Source organism: Nipponia nippon, unplaced genomic scaffold, assembly GCF_047370975.1.
Source record: "Nipponia nippon isolate SJK-2023a ecotype South Korea unplaced genomic scaffold, ASM4737097v1 scaffold_2, whole genome shotgun sequence".
Classification (NCBI taxonomy): domain Eukaryota; kingdom Metazoa; phylum Chordata; class Aves; order Pelecaniformes; family Threskiornithidae; genus Nipponia; species Nipponia nippon.
In genome coordinates, this window is record NW_028262336.1 from 14,677,696 (window position 1) to 14,693,508 (window position 15,813).

Here is a 15,813-nt window from a genome sequence, read left to right on the forward strand (position 1 = left end):
TTCCTTACAGCGGGAAACAATCATGCTCACATCTTACAAAGCTTTCTGCTTCGCACAGAAAGCATTTATGGAAAAGACAAATGCATGTATTGGATTGCGAGTTCTGTCATTCAAAAATCGGTTATTCCTAGGAAAAAAATGCTATCTGAATCTCCAGACTGTAATGTGCAATTTAACTTCCATAGCTAGACTCTATGTGAAATGATAAACCTCAAGACTGATCACACCTGAGGAAGGACATATCCAATATCAACAGAGTTTCACTCTACCACTACGGATCCAGGCACTGAGAGGAACATCTCGAGACCGTAAGCCTGGGGTAAGTAGCATTTATGGTGCTGTATGCAAAAGCAGATTGCACACTGGAAGGCAGCACTTGGGAGTGTGACAAATTTAGCCACTTACATCCAGAAAGTAAATCTGTCATTCTTGGAAGAAAGCTAAGTTGTTTTCAGAGCTTGCTTTGTGTATTTGCAAGGCTATTCTTCAAGTTTTGTTTGCTTATAGTTTGATGTTCTTTTTTAGGCTGTGACAGTTTTACTTGCAAAGGGTTAATCATGTGTCCCCAGCCTACACTGAAACAGTTAGGGCCACTATTACCAGTTATAGATGTTTCTGCTCATTACTTAACTGGCCACTGCAGGTGAAACAGGGCACACAGAGTATAAAATCGTTTTAATCCTCCGTATTTAACACGGATACAGCCTCAACACCCACAAGAGTCTGTGGATATTCAAATGGACTGGGATGGAAGCAACTACAGTTTTCCTTCCTCCCTTAGAGGAGAGCTGTACAGCAGAACATATAAGTGAGACAGGGCAGAAGCTGCATTCTGCCTTGTGAGGAATCCTGCCCCTCTATGGAGACTGCCTCTGGAAGCACCCCTACACATAGTGCTTCTGTACTCCTTATGAAGGTCTTTGCTTTAGAGCCATCATCACCAAGTCTCCCGATGGATGACTAGAGCCTGGAAAAAATTATTTATCGAAAGCAATTTATCTAACAAATACTGACATTTGCTTCAAATTCCTTTCAGCAGTTTATTATTCGACCAACTCCACAGACTATCCAAATTCAGCAAATAACTCTTTCAACATGTTCTTTTCACAACTTTTGAACTCCTGTTTAGGAATTATTTTTATTATTTGACAAGCACACCTGTCAAGGAAGTATTTTGTCCCCACCTTTGGTATAGCAGTACTACAAAAGCAGAGGGAAGAGGACACATGACTGCAGCTCTACAGGACATCTCCCTTCATTTGGTATTCAGGAAGGGCTGTAAACCTAATAAAGCTGTAAGCAAGCACCAGAAATACTGATGCAGAAGTGCTCTAGTTAAAATGAAGACCACTCGGTAAGTCTGATGTAGGATCCACTAGCCAAAACCAACCTCTGCCATCACTCATACAGAACAATGGAACACAGTCACTATTCTCCAAAGATGATGTGCTTGTGTTGCAAACTTAGAGCCTGCTTCCAACCTGGAAGTGTATTCCATCACACGCATCAACCTACAGGACTATTCCACTTGTATAGACCCAGGGCCTGAAAATAACGTAAATTCAATCCTTACCTCTACTAGAAGATACATAATGAATCTGACTCTACAGTCTTACCCCTTGGGTCATCACTTATCACAGTACCACGTATGAGAAACAAGCAAGCAACAAAATAGGACAGCTTTTTGAAACAGTCATATAAGATCAAGCAATTGCAAAAGCAGCAGGTGAGTAGAGCATTTGCACCACTATTTTTAACAGGGAGTTTTTCCTGATGTCACAAGGAGATACTATCAGGGTAAACAAGAAGTAAGCATGCTTTTCACTACAGATATCCAAGATCAACTATTGTATACTGTAGAGAAAAAATGAAAAAGCTAAATATAAAAACTGAAAGCAAACTTACTGTTTTGTATTGCTCTGCTCTTTTCATCACTCCACTACTACAACTCTAACATAAAGAATAACTAGAAAGGCAAAGACACACATTTTTATGGGTTGTTACTTCTTCCGCCTCTCCTTGTAACAAGTCAGCAAAAACAAACTGGTCTACCAGCGTACAAACTAAAGCACTCTCTTCTTGTACTTTCAAGTTCAACCCTTTTTGCCTGAGGAATTCTCTTGGCTCACGGGTTTGATGTCAGCCCTTGATTGTGTTTTGATGTTTCTGCAGATCTACGATGGAGTTCAATTCTCAGCAGCCAAAACAGACATTTGTCATCCTGTATGCATCAAATTTCCTGTGGCACATTGCCCACTTAATCATGCAGGCAAGGGGAGCTTTGACAAAGCAGGGGCTGTCTGCAAGCCACTGTGACCTAGCATGTGTGGAGTCACATGTAATTACCATTACTTATAAAGATCACTCAAGGCTTCCTGGTGTTGCTGCACACCAGTTCAACCACACCAGAGTGTTTGAGTAAATATTTGCACGCAACAAGGAGCTGTTGAGAGGGTTTTGTCTACAGCCACAGCCCCCAGTACATGAAATATTCAGCACATGAAATGTCTCCACTGATGCAGAGTGGTGGGTTTTCACTCTGATTTGATTAGCAGTGATGATTCTTTCATGAGGTGTGACTGTCCTTATAGATTAGCATCAGCCCAGATTCCATGCAGCAGTCACGGAAAAAAGATGGGAAAACAACAGTCCAACATGTTACAAGGGTTACTTTGCAGAGTCTCTATCAATTCTGAGATTTCTTGTTTAAAAGAAAATGCTGGAGCCTGAATCTTAATTTAAAAAAGCACTACTATGTAGAACTCTCAACTTAAACACAAATACGAAACTCAAATCTCAATACTAGTAAGAGTTAACTGGGGGGGGGGGGGAAAACCACACACACAACAACAACACAGGTTTAACTCAGGGAACGTCTTAACATGCCACACAAGAGATATCAATTCTTTACCCATACAAAGCTAGAAACATTACACAGCAAGATGTGCTCCCATATTAAGCATAATGATCATCTCCTAACGAACACTGTAGAACTTATTATTTATACTGAATCAACATTTAGTTGCATTGCTTCTGAAACTTTTTCACCTAAGTACATCTCATCATTATGCCAGCAACTGGCAATTTTCAATAATGATAATGTGACTTTGGTGGCGTACTTTTAACACCAGCAATTTAAACTATTCCCCCATGGTAACATTCCCATATTATTTCTATACTGTAGCAGTGAAGTTCTGAACCTGAATCTAATGGAAGCAAGCAAATTCTGCAGGAAATGGTGGTTTATTGGACCAAGTGATGTAGCTGGACCAGACAAAAAAGGGCTGGTATTCCTGAAAGCTATTTTTGTTTGCCAACCTGATCAGTTGCCTTTACAAACCTTGGTTTAGACACATCTCTGACTTAGACAAATCAGCCTTTGGAAAGATTTGAAACTCTGTAGCAAGCATTCTGCCTTAATATGAGAAGCTGAATATGCACTCACTTAAAAAAACCCAAAACATTCACCTCTCAGGTTAAATCTTGGTATGTATGCCATTACTGGCTGTACTAGAGCCAAATGTAAAGTCTCTGCACAATTTCACAGGCACAGAAAAGAGAAATTCTGAGGGCTATCAGATCCTGAATTTTCACAGTACATCAACAGCAGTTATTTAGCGAAGAGGCTTCTGTAATTGTCACTGAATGGGAAAACTCACAGTATTCAGTAGCTTCTGTTCTCTGCTTCCTCTGTGTGGGCTTGTATTAAAAAGCTAAACAGAGCAGGATATCAGTTTCTGAAGACCAACTACCTTCCGCTTGAAACACGTTTAGAAACTGGATGTCTCAGAATCTACTTCAAACCATTAAAAATTTTTAAACAATCAAAACCTGGTTTTGAATTTGGAAGACATCCCGTTCCATGGGCAAATTCATAAACATCGTGCCACAAAAGCAGAAGCTAGGCGAACAAGGGGTCGGGCAGAGAGGACCCCATCATGCTACTAAATGGAACTTCTTTTCACTACACCACAGGCCCTAGACACGATTCCAGTTTCACATTTATTTCCTATGTAAACTGAGGTGACAGGATGCTGCAAGTTACACCCAGGTGAGATAATGCACCTGCCTAGTACTCCAACTAGCATTTATTTTCCTAATTAGACCAGCAATGGCAATGTGGGAAATTGAACGACACACTGCTAAAACGAAGAGATTATAGATGGTAGACATCAGGTGCTACACTTCAAAGCATTTTAAAACACTATTATTATCACTAGTGCTGATTGTTGCATAGTAAACACCAAGACAAACAAACCATAATATTTCTTGTACTTTCCTAACTTCCAGTACTATGGTTTATACTTACTGCTAAGCATACAGTAAGGTTACCTACATACAGACAGCTGATGAGATTCCTATTATGCCCTGTGGCCAAAGGCCACAAGAAGAAGGAATAAAGCTACATGCATTGGCTCTCAGCCACATGCAGATTTTACTACACTCCATATATAAAGCGTCATTTACTTCTCTCTGTATTTCCAGCCAACTCTTTGAGGAGAGATAAAGCATCAGCAGCCGCTGTTCACCCTTTCCTCGACCTTCAAAACAATGGAAACTAGGATAAGTGTACGCTCTTTTGATTACATCAAATGAAGTTTGCTGGCCACAGCAGCAGAGTTCAGGGAAACATCACAAAACCTTCTACGCCAGAGCAGAATCTTGACCCTTAATTACTCAAAGCATGATTTGAAGGACTACTATAGTAAAAGCTCTGTTTTATTCATTTAGGTAAGGAGTATTAAAACCAAAATCCTGGATCAAATGTTTCCGCCAAGATGAAACCTCTGTGTATAAACCCCACTTTTCTCTGAACTAGCACCTGAAATCTGTGGCAGTCTTCAGAGCGCTTGGTTCAGCCATTCTCAGCGCTCTCCTTCCTTAGTACCACACGTGCAGGGATAGCAGTATATCTGTGAAGAGATAACATCCATAGCTACACCATACAAACCAACAGAAGAGCGAGCACTTAGATGTATCACAATGCACACAAGAAGCTTCTCAAACCACAAAAGAGCATATACTTTGTTTTGTAGAAATAGCTATCAGCAACATCAGAAATCACTAATCATGATGAATCCCAGGTCTGGAAATTCTGTGAGATGCCAGTTTTTCAAAAACTGCTGAATCTCTGGTCTCTGGTAAGCATGGCCTCTTGAGCTGTCTCCAAAAAGCAACATGCAGAGATGAAGATACTTAAAATTGCTGAAGAAAAGTAGGGAACAGAGTAAAGGCAAGCTTGGGTCACTGCAGTAGACACAGACAAATACTGTCTGGCAGAATGAATTGGGAAATTAAAGTAAACTGAGTCAATCACCCAGGACAAACTTTCCAAAGATTTCATGCTCTGAAACATACCAATCTCTCAAAAAGATTGTGTGAACATTATTGATGCTTTGGTACAAATTTGTACCAATATTTTGTAAGTTTTTGTAAACAACAATTTCTACCAAACTTGTACAGTTTTGTAGCTTGATTAGGAAGGATAGAGTAGCTGCAAAAACTTTGCATTGCTATACCTGGATTTACCTTATGTTGCTCTGAAAATTAATCTCTAACTGATAGGCTGAATTCTCAGCTTCTTTTGGGGCAAATACCTTACCTTGAACAGTTGTTTAATCAAAAGTGCAACACTCCAATGATAAAATGCTACTAAATAAATCATCTGCGTTACAACATTACCTAAACTTCAGCACGGGTTTAAATTTTATACAGTCTGAATAGGTTAAGCATGTGGATTACAGAAAGGTAAGACTCAATAAACCAGCAAGTTAATTCTAGCTTTTTTCCCACCCCCTTCTCATAAGCAGAGGTATACATGAACTCCAACAGCATTAAAAGCCACAACAGATAAAAGAACATTTTCTGGAAAGCAATATCCAGATGCTGAAGTATTTAAAAAAAATAAAATAAAACAAAAACTACAGCTGGAAAAGACTGAATGCTATCCTGATTTTGACCAAGTTGTTTCTGCTGTTACTATTTTGTTTATGTCGAGTCAGAAGTCCAAACCAAACCAAGCAAACAGGTTTACAATCAAATCAACAGGCACACTGAATACATCCCTTGTCCCAGCAGTACGAGGCAATCATCATATAATCCTCCCCCAACACAAAATGCTCTTGAATTAAAAAAAAAAAACCAAGACACAAACACACACATAACAAACAACCTAAATGTAAACAACCTTAATGCTCTGATACATTTTGATCTGAAGTTTGAGGCTTCATCTATTACAAATAGGAGTCACTCAGAAAATATGAATTGGAAAATTTGTTTCAAAGGGCAAATACAAACAAGTTCATCTCTATGCTCAGCCTCCCTGCCAAGTATAAAAACCTGATAATCTCTTTGCCTCTTTGTAAGATTTGTATTATATATATTAAAAATAAACTAATTTTATTTTATTATGTTGGTATCATATAAAAATTTTAGGATGGTGTCATTAACAGAGATTTTAAAAACTAATTTTTAAAAATACTTCTAAATATTTTAAACTAAGTCTTTTAAAACAGTATCCCTAGCACTATAATACAAATAAACAAAGTATTTCCACTGGCATAAGCCCAAGCTTAAAGATCCAAGACAGAAAAGGTCATTTTGCCTGTACTCTATCAAAGCAAAGGTTTGGTTGTTTTTTTTTTTTTCCACAGTGTGTTTACAAATACTCTGTGTAGTTCCACTCTAATAACAAGCAATGTAGTTCACTCTCCATCAGGAAAGTTATTCTGCAGATTATGCACACATGAAAATAACCTGTAGAAAAAACTGTATGTACCCTCTAGCAAATGAACATTTAGAAAGAGAACAAATTAATGATTAAAAATAAGATGGGAAAAATACATCTACTCCGATCATATTAGCATCTGGGAGCTTCTCTAAGATTCCTTCTGTGTATTACCCAACTAGGACCTTAACTGAGGCACAAACCTATAAATTAAATTATTGGCTAGCCAAGGCTGGCAACCATTGAGTCAGAAAAGGTGCATGGGGACTTTTGAAAAGAGGAAGTGTGTAGTGAACAACTGCAGGTAACAGCATGCAAACTGATTCAGTCATTTAACCTGGCCTGTCAGGCTTCAAGACTTAGCTTGGTCTCTTGAATTAATTTCTTAACAACATGGGGGTTTTTGACAGCAGAAGTGAATCACAATTTTCCTCTCTTACATCGAAACACCTCGATCATTGTAAATTCAGAAGTTCATCTTCCGGTTTCACTCTATTTCAATTAAAAATATTAAAAACCCCCAAAAAAGTGAAAGCTAAGAAGCTGAGTAGCAACCCCAGCACAAGGGCCGAAAGACTTGAAAGTTAAAAATGAAGATCAACAAAACAAAACAAAAACAACATCAAATCAACCAACCTGAACTGTACTACTGCCATACAGCAGGAACGTCTCTGTTGGGCCAGCCTAACTTCTGAGGTTTTCCAAACTTTCATAATTAATACAGATCTAAGAGAGCTAATATAATTTTACTTTATTTTGCATTGAGTCTTCACTGGGAAACCTTGCAAATAGAGAAGTATGAAAGCAGTTTAAAAAAAATATTTGGGTTTAAACCGTGTGAAAAAAATAAAGGTTGAAAACTCAGATAATTCTTGGAACCCTCTGAACATGAGAAGTTTGATGTTTGCAAGATACCAGACACCACAGGGCTAGCCTATTTCTCCAGTAACTTACAGCAAATTTAACCTTATCACTATTCAGAACCAACTCTAATATGGAGAAGAAAAACAATACCATGGAAATAGAAGAAGTGGAGAGAAAAGGAGAGCAGCAAGGAGGAAAAGCATGTCATGTCTTAATTGAACTGAGGATAAGATAGGGGAGGATGATACGGCCTGCAGCTACGGGAAAACACTTCTGATGATTTCACGTACGTGCCATGCCGAGCAAGGATGGAGACTCCCCGATAGATGTCACTTTTAGAGGAAGTCACTGAAGAACAGGTTTAGCAGCATGCAAAGTACAGCAGCTGCTGTATGCTTGTTAAAGTTGAATGAATAATTTGCCACGAATAATATGTTTGACAAACTTAGCCTCTCTCTTTTCATCATGTTCCTAGAATACTGTGAATGGAATTGAATTATTCAAATGTATCTGCATCTCTTTGCAGCATTTCCCCACGTAGGGCTCAGCCGCCAATATTCAGAGGGTTGCTGAGCTGTGTTCAAAAAAAGATAATCTGGTATTTTTCCATTTCCTGACTGGATGAACAAACATAACCTACTTCTGAGAACAGACATGCACAAGTTTTTAAAAATTGATTTCCATGAGTAACTGACTATGTGACACGTTCAGAAAGGGGGGAAAAAAATGGGATATGATAAACATGAGTAGGAGTGCCTTGCACACCAATAGTTTACTGAGAAAGTTTACTATACAAACTTAACTACACCAAAATCAACACACATTACCATATGCTGAAGGCAGATCTTTCTAGTAAAATACCCATTTCCTGGCTGTTCATGAAATCCAAAAATGAGTAAAAGTTTAAGCAATTAAATGTAAATATTTGAGTCAACAGTTAAGGTTGTTTACATTCATTTCATTGTATAATACTAATCCAGATCCCACTAGCATTTCTGGGTTTTAAACTAAAAGAGGGTAGATTCAGACTAGATAAAAGGAAGAAATTTTTTACAATGAGGATGGTGAAACACTGGAACGGGTTGCCCAGAGAGGTGGTAGATGCCCCATCCTTGGAAACATTCAAGGCCAGGCTGGATGGGGCTCTGAGCAACCTGATCTAGTTGTAGATGTCCCTGCCAATTGCAGGGGGGATGGTCTAGATGACCTTTAAAGGTCCCTTCCATCCCAAAGCATTCTATGATTCCAAGTATTAAATTGTATTCTCTTTCTTGGTACAACACTTAGTCATTTATACCTACCTAAAAAAAAAAAAATAAAAAAATAAAAAATGTTTCCCTCTCAGTGTCCCCAGGATCTGTTTCTTGTATAGTACAGCAATCACTGAGAGCGCAATTATTGAAATGAAGATGTTGGCAGCCATCCAGATGTCAGTAAGCATACAATGGGTATTACTCACAAGTTTCTCGTGTGCTGTTCTGGGCTGTAATCTGTGAGTTCTAAAAACAGCAAGCTCCCAGCAGTGCTTGTTCCCTCCTTTTGATGCCAGATTCTTTTGTAAAACACTGTCATCTTAGATTAGCAGGAACATTATTTATTTTTTAATTCCCCATTGGTATTTATTTTTCCTGTTCTCTAACGCATACCTTTGAGATGGCTGTCCTACCATACAAGCCTAGACTACAGCGTATGCACAAAATGAGTAACTAGAATCACTGCCACCTCGAATTTAGCTGAGAGAAAACAAGGCCTAGGAGCCAATCCTTGGCATTTTTTGACCTGCCTGTAATGTGGAAGTCTTTTAAAACCAAGTCTGAGCAATCAGAATTTCAGAAAAACGTTCTAGGCATCAGCAAGAACACCATCACTTTTGATAATAATTTGATTTGTAGGCATCAGTTTTGCACTCCCCAAGCGAAGAACAGTGAGGCAAAATGCGAAGTTTTTTTTGAGAAGCTACCAGACACCAGCCAAAGGTAAGTCAATCAGAGAAAGGAAAACAGAATAAGTGTTCTGGTTCTAATTTTATGTGCCTGTTTACACAAAGGAAGCCCAGTTCAGTTCCTGAACATGAGCCCACCCATAGCAAAAGCACTTTTATTGCCTTGTAGCCTCTCTTATATAGGGACATGCCTGGTCACCTACACCCATTCTGAATTCCGAAGTCAATTTTTAATTAGAGGCTTCCAGTGCAGGAGCAATAGCTGGTCCACAGTCAGTAAAATCCTCATACAACAAATGCTTAGGACACTATGCATCTAAATAACGTCTATATGCATATGGGCCTTATTACTAACACTAACTATTAGCCACCTGCATTTCTCTTTTTCCTGCCCTCTGACTGGTGACAATATGATTAAGTCTCATTAGCAAATGCAGATTTTATCCACTTTTAATGTGGACCTCAGGAAAAGCTATGCTGGCAAAACTAGGCCATTTTTAAAGTGTTGAATATTCTCTTTCCTACGGCACTGAGATGAGTTACTTGAAATGTTAAATCTGGAAAAAAAGGGGTCATATGAGGAACAGGCTTTTCTGCATGCACAGTTTCATCTGTTAGGACTCTGCTAGATTACTCTCTGGTTTACTGAGTCCACAAGGCCTGCAATACTGCAGCTTTGGAGGCTGCAGTAACAGCTCTGCATTTCAGTAACAATATTTTTCCGTTTATCTGTACACAAGCATATATTCAGAAATTGACTATTGCAAAACAACGGCTTTTTAACGTGATATATATATTTAAAATATGAATTGCTACCTTCCCCTTGAATGTCCACGGAATACAGTGAGAAAGTGACCACACTACTTATGTTTGGCCTGTTCACTTCAACAGTAACAAGTGCTTCCTGGAAGACAGAAAGGTGACACTGAAATGTCACACTCACTGGGCCTGAGACGCAGGAGCGCTGGCTGGAAACCTGCCTTCACTCTCTAGTGCCTTCCTCAAGTTCTGGAGAGTGATTTCAGTTGTGAACAACGTGTTATACGACAAGGGTCACTCCCCTATGACACCCATGGCTGCTACTACCATTGCTTGCCACTTAAGCTTTATACAGAACCAAGTCAGATGCACCAGATGCTCCCCCCCATACACACACACACACGTGTTACTCTTCAACTCTATGAATGCCTAAATTGGAATAGGATTAAGTAAAACTCAGTTCCAACTTCTGCAGCATAAACACAGATAATTTCTTAACTTTCCACATTATAGAGTGACTTTCAAGATATCACAAACCTTAAGGAAAATAGTTTTTATAATACACTGTCCAAAAAAGACTGGCACTAGATATTACACAGCCTACAATATGTCATTTTTAATAAACTAGCAGTAAAGTGTCTTAAGTTGTGGTGACTCCTTTTCCTTCAGTATTTTTACATTGATTTATTCTAGTGTTTTGCATGTTTTCACTAAATAGGTCTGAGACAAATGAAATATAAATGAGGTTTTGCTACAGCCATAAGGGCCTTGCATTAAAAATACAGTAGCTCAGTACAAACCCCAAAAGTTCTGGCAGGACACGCTCCATAAGTAATGTCACTTCTCCTGCTCTGGACTCCAAAGGTACTTCCCCGTCCTAGGTAGTTTTGTCAGTTACACTTGTCAGTGGCATTCAAGTGTTGATTGGTAAAGTGGAAAAAGACCAGATGAAGCACCCGGTGCGATCTCAGAGAGCACCTGGTAGGCCTGCTTCAGTCTCCATCCACCCAGGGGCCCCGCACAGCCCCTCTGCAAAACTCACCCCCTTGCTGTGCGCATTTCTGAGTTAGAAATTAATTATGAAAAATTAACTTCAATGCATAATGAGCATAAACTGTTGCCAGCACAAAAAACGGTTGCTGCCACGCATCCTAAAGCATTAAGAAGCGATCAGAAGCTGCAGCCACCTCCCAGGAGAGGCGGCCACCCCGGGCCGGGGCCCTGCCTGACGCCAGGACCCCCCCGCCCGCTCCCCGGCTCCGCCCGCCCCCGCGCCTCACCTTCACAGGGACACCCGACGTAGCGCTCAAACACCAGAATTCAGCCGCACGAAGGCTGGAGGAGCAGCCGCGGACACGCGTGAGAGGCTGCCCACAGGCACCAAGTCCTCGAAGTGCTCCCGCGGCTTCTCACAAACCCCTCCCGGGGCTCCCCGAGAGCCGCCGCCACCTCAGGGGGCAGCGCAGCTGCTCGCCGCTCCCGCCTCCTCCCCGCCCCGTCCCCGCCCTCCTTCTAGAAGCGTCTCCTGCGCATGCGCGCTGCGCCTTTCCCCGCCGCCAGCGGCGCCCAGCCTGGCGGTGTGGCCGCCTTTCCCCTCAGCTGGTCGGCTCGGCAGCGGGGGCGAATAAGGCGGGCACTGCCCGGTGTAATCGGTACCGAGCAGCGGGGAGGTGGAGAGAGGGGGAGCGGTTTTGGCTGGTAGTGTGCGCCCCTCGGGGCGGTGAGGAAGGGCCGGGTGAGCCCGGCGCTGCTTGTGTTTTTAAGTCTCTGTGAGAGCATCGCACGCCCTCCTCAGCGGGCAAAAAACCCCGGGCTTTTGCCCCGTCCGGTGCAGGGGAGTGGCTGGCAGCTGTGCGCAGCGGCTCTGGGGACGCGGCCCGTCACCCCCCTCCAGAAAACGTTCCCCTGCGCAGGGATCTTCCACCGCCGCCCCTGGGTGCCGCGCTCGCTGCCCTGCCTCCTGCCAGGCCAGCAGAACCGGGCCGCGCCTGAGCGGTCGGAGTGATCCCCGAGCCCCCGGGGCAGGCGCCCGGGCCCTGCCCGGGGGGGTGCGGGTGCGGGTAGGGGGGCGGGTGCGTGTGCCGGCCTGGGCACGCTGCAGGCGGGCTGGGGGCCCGGCGCTGGGCCCGCTGTGCGGCCCTGCGTAGCGCCGGCGGTGGTGCGGCGCACCAGAAAAAGCAGCCATGTATGCTGAGAAAATTGAGCTGGGCGGTGGGCTTGTTCTTTGGCGTGTATCCGTTACAAAAAAAAAGTCATCTCTTGCATCGTTAACGTGCATGCTGCAATCTTGAGCTGGGGAAATACGGTGCACCTTACTGTAATATGTTAACAGTTTGCGGTCTCAATCCAAGGGAACAAGCTGGCATTGCTGTCATACGGCACAGCCTTCCACAGAGTGATGTGTGCTGTAGCTAGTAAAATCCCAGCGGGTGTAATGATAAAACAGTTGCAACCATAAACCTAGCGTGGACTGAAGATGGTTCACTAAGATGTAATTCCCAACCAAATTTCTTGTATGTAATCGTACGTCTGACAATGGCTGACTGTGTTTCAAGTACTGATTGCATATGAGTCTGAACTCCATCCTTTGGAGAAGGTTAACAGATATTGCCACTGAGCCTTGCGGTTCCCACATGGCTGCGCAAACACCACCTTTTTCATCCTTAAGGTGCTAATCAGACTGTATAAGGTTACCTACTTTTACACTCAACTGCTAGAGCAAGCAGATTTAAGAAACAGATAAAAATCTGTTATTATGCCCAGAACTCAAGAAAGACTTTGAGGGCTGGTACAAATCTCTGTATTTTCTGACACTTGTGTTGTCTTTTAAAGTAAATACTGACTCACTAAACTGGGATGCCTCAAATTCCTAATGGTACCCAGCTTTACAATGTGTTGTCATTATTTTGAGATACGGGAAGGAAAAAAAAATGAATGAATGCTATATCACTTTAGACTGCAAGTTACGACAGCAAGTTCAAAACCCATCAAAAGCACCACCAAGCTTGTTCTTTTCTACCTTTATAAAAATAAAGCAGAAGCAATCCATGAAATAAGAACTGTTAAATTGTTTTTCATGTGAGAACAATGTGTTTTTCTCTCATCCACAGGAGAAACAACAAACCCACGGGCTTACTCTGCTGCAAAATTCAGTGAGAAATCAGAAATGACTGTGTTTTGATTTAGAAATGCCGCTGTGGTGTTCAGTGGGAGCAGGGCTTCAGATGACACTAATCCCAGTACACAGGGAAAAATGGGAATCACGCATCAGACTTCTCCCCAGTGCTCGGAAGTAGCAGTGTGTAGCAGCAAGTGGCTTCTACCTGGAGAGCCTAGACTGAAGAAGAGCAGAAGTGCCCGTATTACAACTCTGGAACCTTTCTGAAATGAACGTCTTGTGTTGACAGAACATTTCGGCGCTTTCATTTTTTTCAGAGCGGAACAATGAAATAAAAGTACTTTTTGAGAAAACTTGTCAGTAGAATAGAGAAATTTTCAGTCAAAGGAGTTTTGAGTGAAAGAAATTCAGTCAGCTCTGCTTCAATATTCTTTTATCCACACATGCCTCAAGTTATTATTTTCTTTTAGAGGACCATAAAGATTTGTTATCCTCATAAACATAAAGTGGAAAGACTGGCCTAAGCCTCTCACTATCAACAATACAAAAGCAGAAGCTTTGTCTCCTGAGATCCGAACAAAAACTGACTAATAACTATTCAGTGCAAAAATTACTCATTTGGGTTGTGGTATGCTTTACCATCCTGCAGTCAAGATCAAGTTCCATTATCACACGTACAATGAACTTATTGCAGCTGTGAACTGGTGATTGATCCTTTCTCCAAAGTTGTCCTTGCTACACTGGAATCGTGAATGAAAGTAAAATAACTGGTATCTCCAGCTAAAAATCAAGACATTGTAACAGTATAATATACTCTAAAGCTGAGGAGGAGGATAGCAGTGTAACAGACAGTCAGAGAATAGAAATTGTGCATGAAATTGTGGGTGGTTTGGGCTCATTCAGTAAGAGAATTACATCTAGAAGGGATGTGGCCAGTTGTGACTTGTTAATGCCTTCAGCATGTGAATTGATCCACTTTTGGTCTTTTGGACCACAGTTTTGACTTTTTTGTCTAACAGTCGTGGACCTGTGCACATCAGACTTCACTGTTCACACAGGTCACTTCCAAGATAACATGGTTTTTAGCCCACAGATCCCAGTTTTGATGAATGAAACTGTTGTGCCCCTTTTTTTCTTCCTTGGTTTTCTCTTTTAAGACTTGGTCAATGTTCTGGGGTTCCAGAGATGCACTGAAATTATGGAATGAAAGTCGTATGTAACTAAAAGCCATATTGTCTTCCAGAGATTGGATTAGCATGCAAAATAGACCTTACAGGATTAAGACACGCTGTTTGAAAGAGTATTCGCTCTGCATCAGTCCTGTAAGGAAAGACTGTGATCCAGTTTTCTGGGTTACATGCTGAGATACCTTCTTTTCTTTCACCTCTGTAGGCTTCAAAAAGACCACGTTGGCCATCAACATAGATGTGGGTTTAGATGTAAGTTTTCTCAAATTATGAGCTGTCTTTTTGAAGAAGGGAGTGGTGGTGTTACTGAAGATAAGATGTAAGACAAATGGTTTGGTTTACAATTTTTTTAGAAAACAATCTTTGGAAGACCAGAAATCATGCTGTACTGGCAATAAGATCAGATACGTTCAAACAGCATTTAGTGTAATCCAGTGGCAAATTCAGTATCATAAATAGTAACCATAATTTATAGAGCCATTTTTTTCAGTTTTCCCAGTTCATCCGTGTAGCCATCTATAGGTCTAGAAATCTCAGTAGTGTAAGAGAAGGTACACCAAACTGGAGTCATTTGCCAGATGCAAAATTTTCAATTTGCATGTCTGTAGCTCATGAAAATGGCACACGCCTCTGCCATCACTGTGTCATTCCTTGTATATTATGGTTTGCTGCCACTGTCAAGTACAAAGTGCATTTTTTGATTTCACTCTACTGGCAATTGAATAGATTAGCCTCCGGACAGTTTCTGTGGCCATACCTTCTGGCATATTGGAAATGCTTTAGTATGAGAGATCAAATGCGTGTCCAAATTCACTAACCAGTTAATTGTAGATTAAGAATTAAAAACCGACAATAGAAATTGTAAGAGTACTGAGCAAATAATTTTTCATAAATGTAGGGGGTAAATTTACATACATTATTTAACGCAATTACAAGAATCAAGAAAAATATTGCAGGAAATCTATATCAATTACAGCTAGTTTTGTTCTATACTGAAAGCCATGACATGGAGCTCAAGTTTGTTGTTCTGACAAAATTCATCTTTTCTGGAAAAATATCTAACTGTGCATATGGTCAATAAGAGACGAGATAAATCATTAGTACTTCCATAGGATATTCAGCCTCAGGATCTCCTAGTGTTTTGCAAAGTTTAATTAATTCTTGCATTACTTCGGCGAGATAGAAAATAAAATACTATCTCCAGATTGCCGCCTCA

The 15,813-nt window shown here is 41.2% G+C and overlaps 1 long non-coding RNA gene across 2 annotated transcripts in view; it reads right to left on the reverse strand.

The window, feature by feature from the left end:
• LOC148055663 (uncharacterized) overlaps positions 1 to 11,763 on the reverse strand; it is a 76,465-nt gene extending 64,702 nt beyond the window's left edge. For both annotated transcript variants that reach the window (XR_015704790.1, XR_015704789.1), the window contains exon 1: positions 11,573 to 11,763. This is a non-coding gene — a long non-coding RNA (uncharacterized LOC148055663). The remainder of the gene's footprint in view (positions 1 to 11,572) is intronic.
• Between the last annotated feature and the right edge of the window lie 4,050 nt (positions 11,764 to 15,813).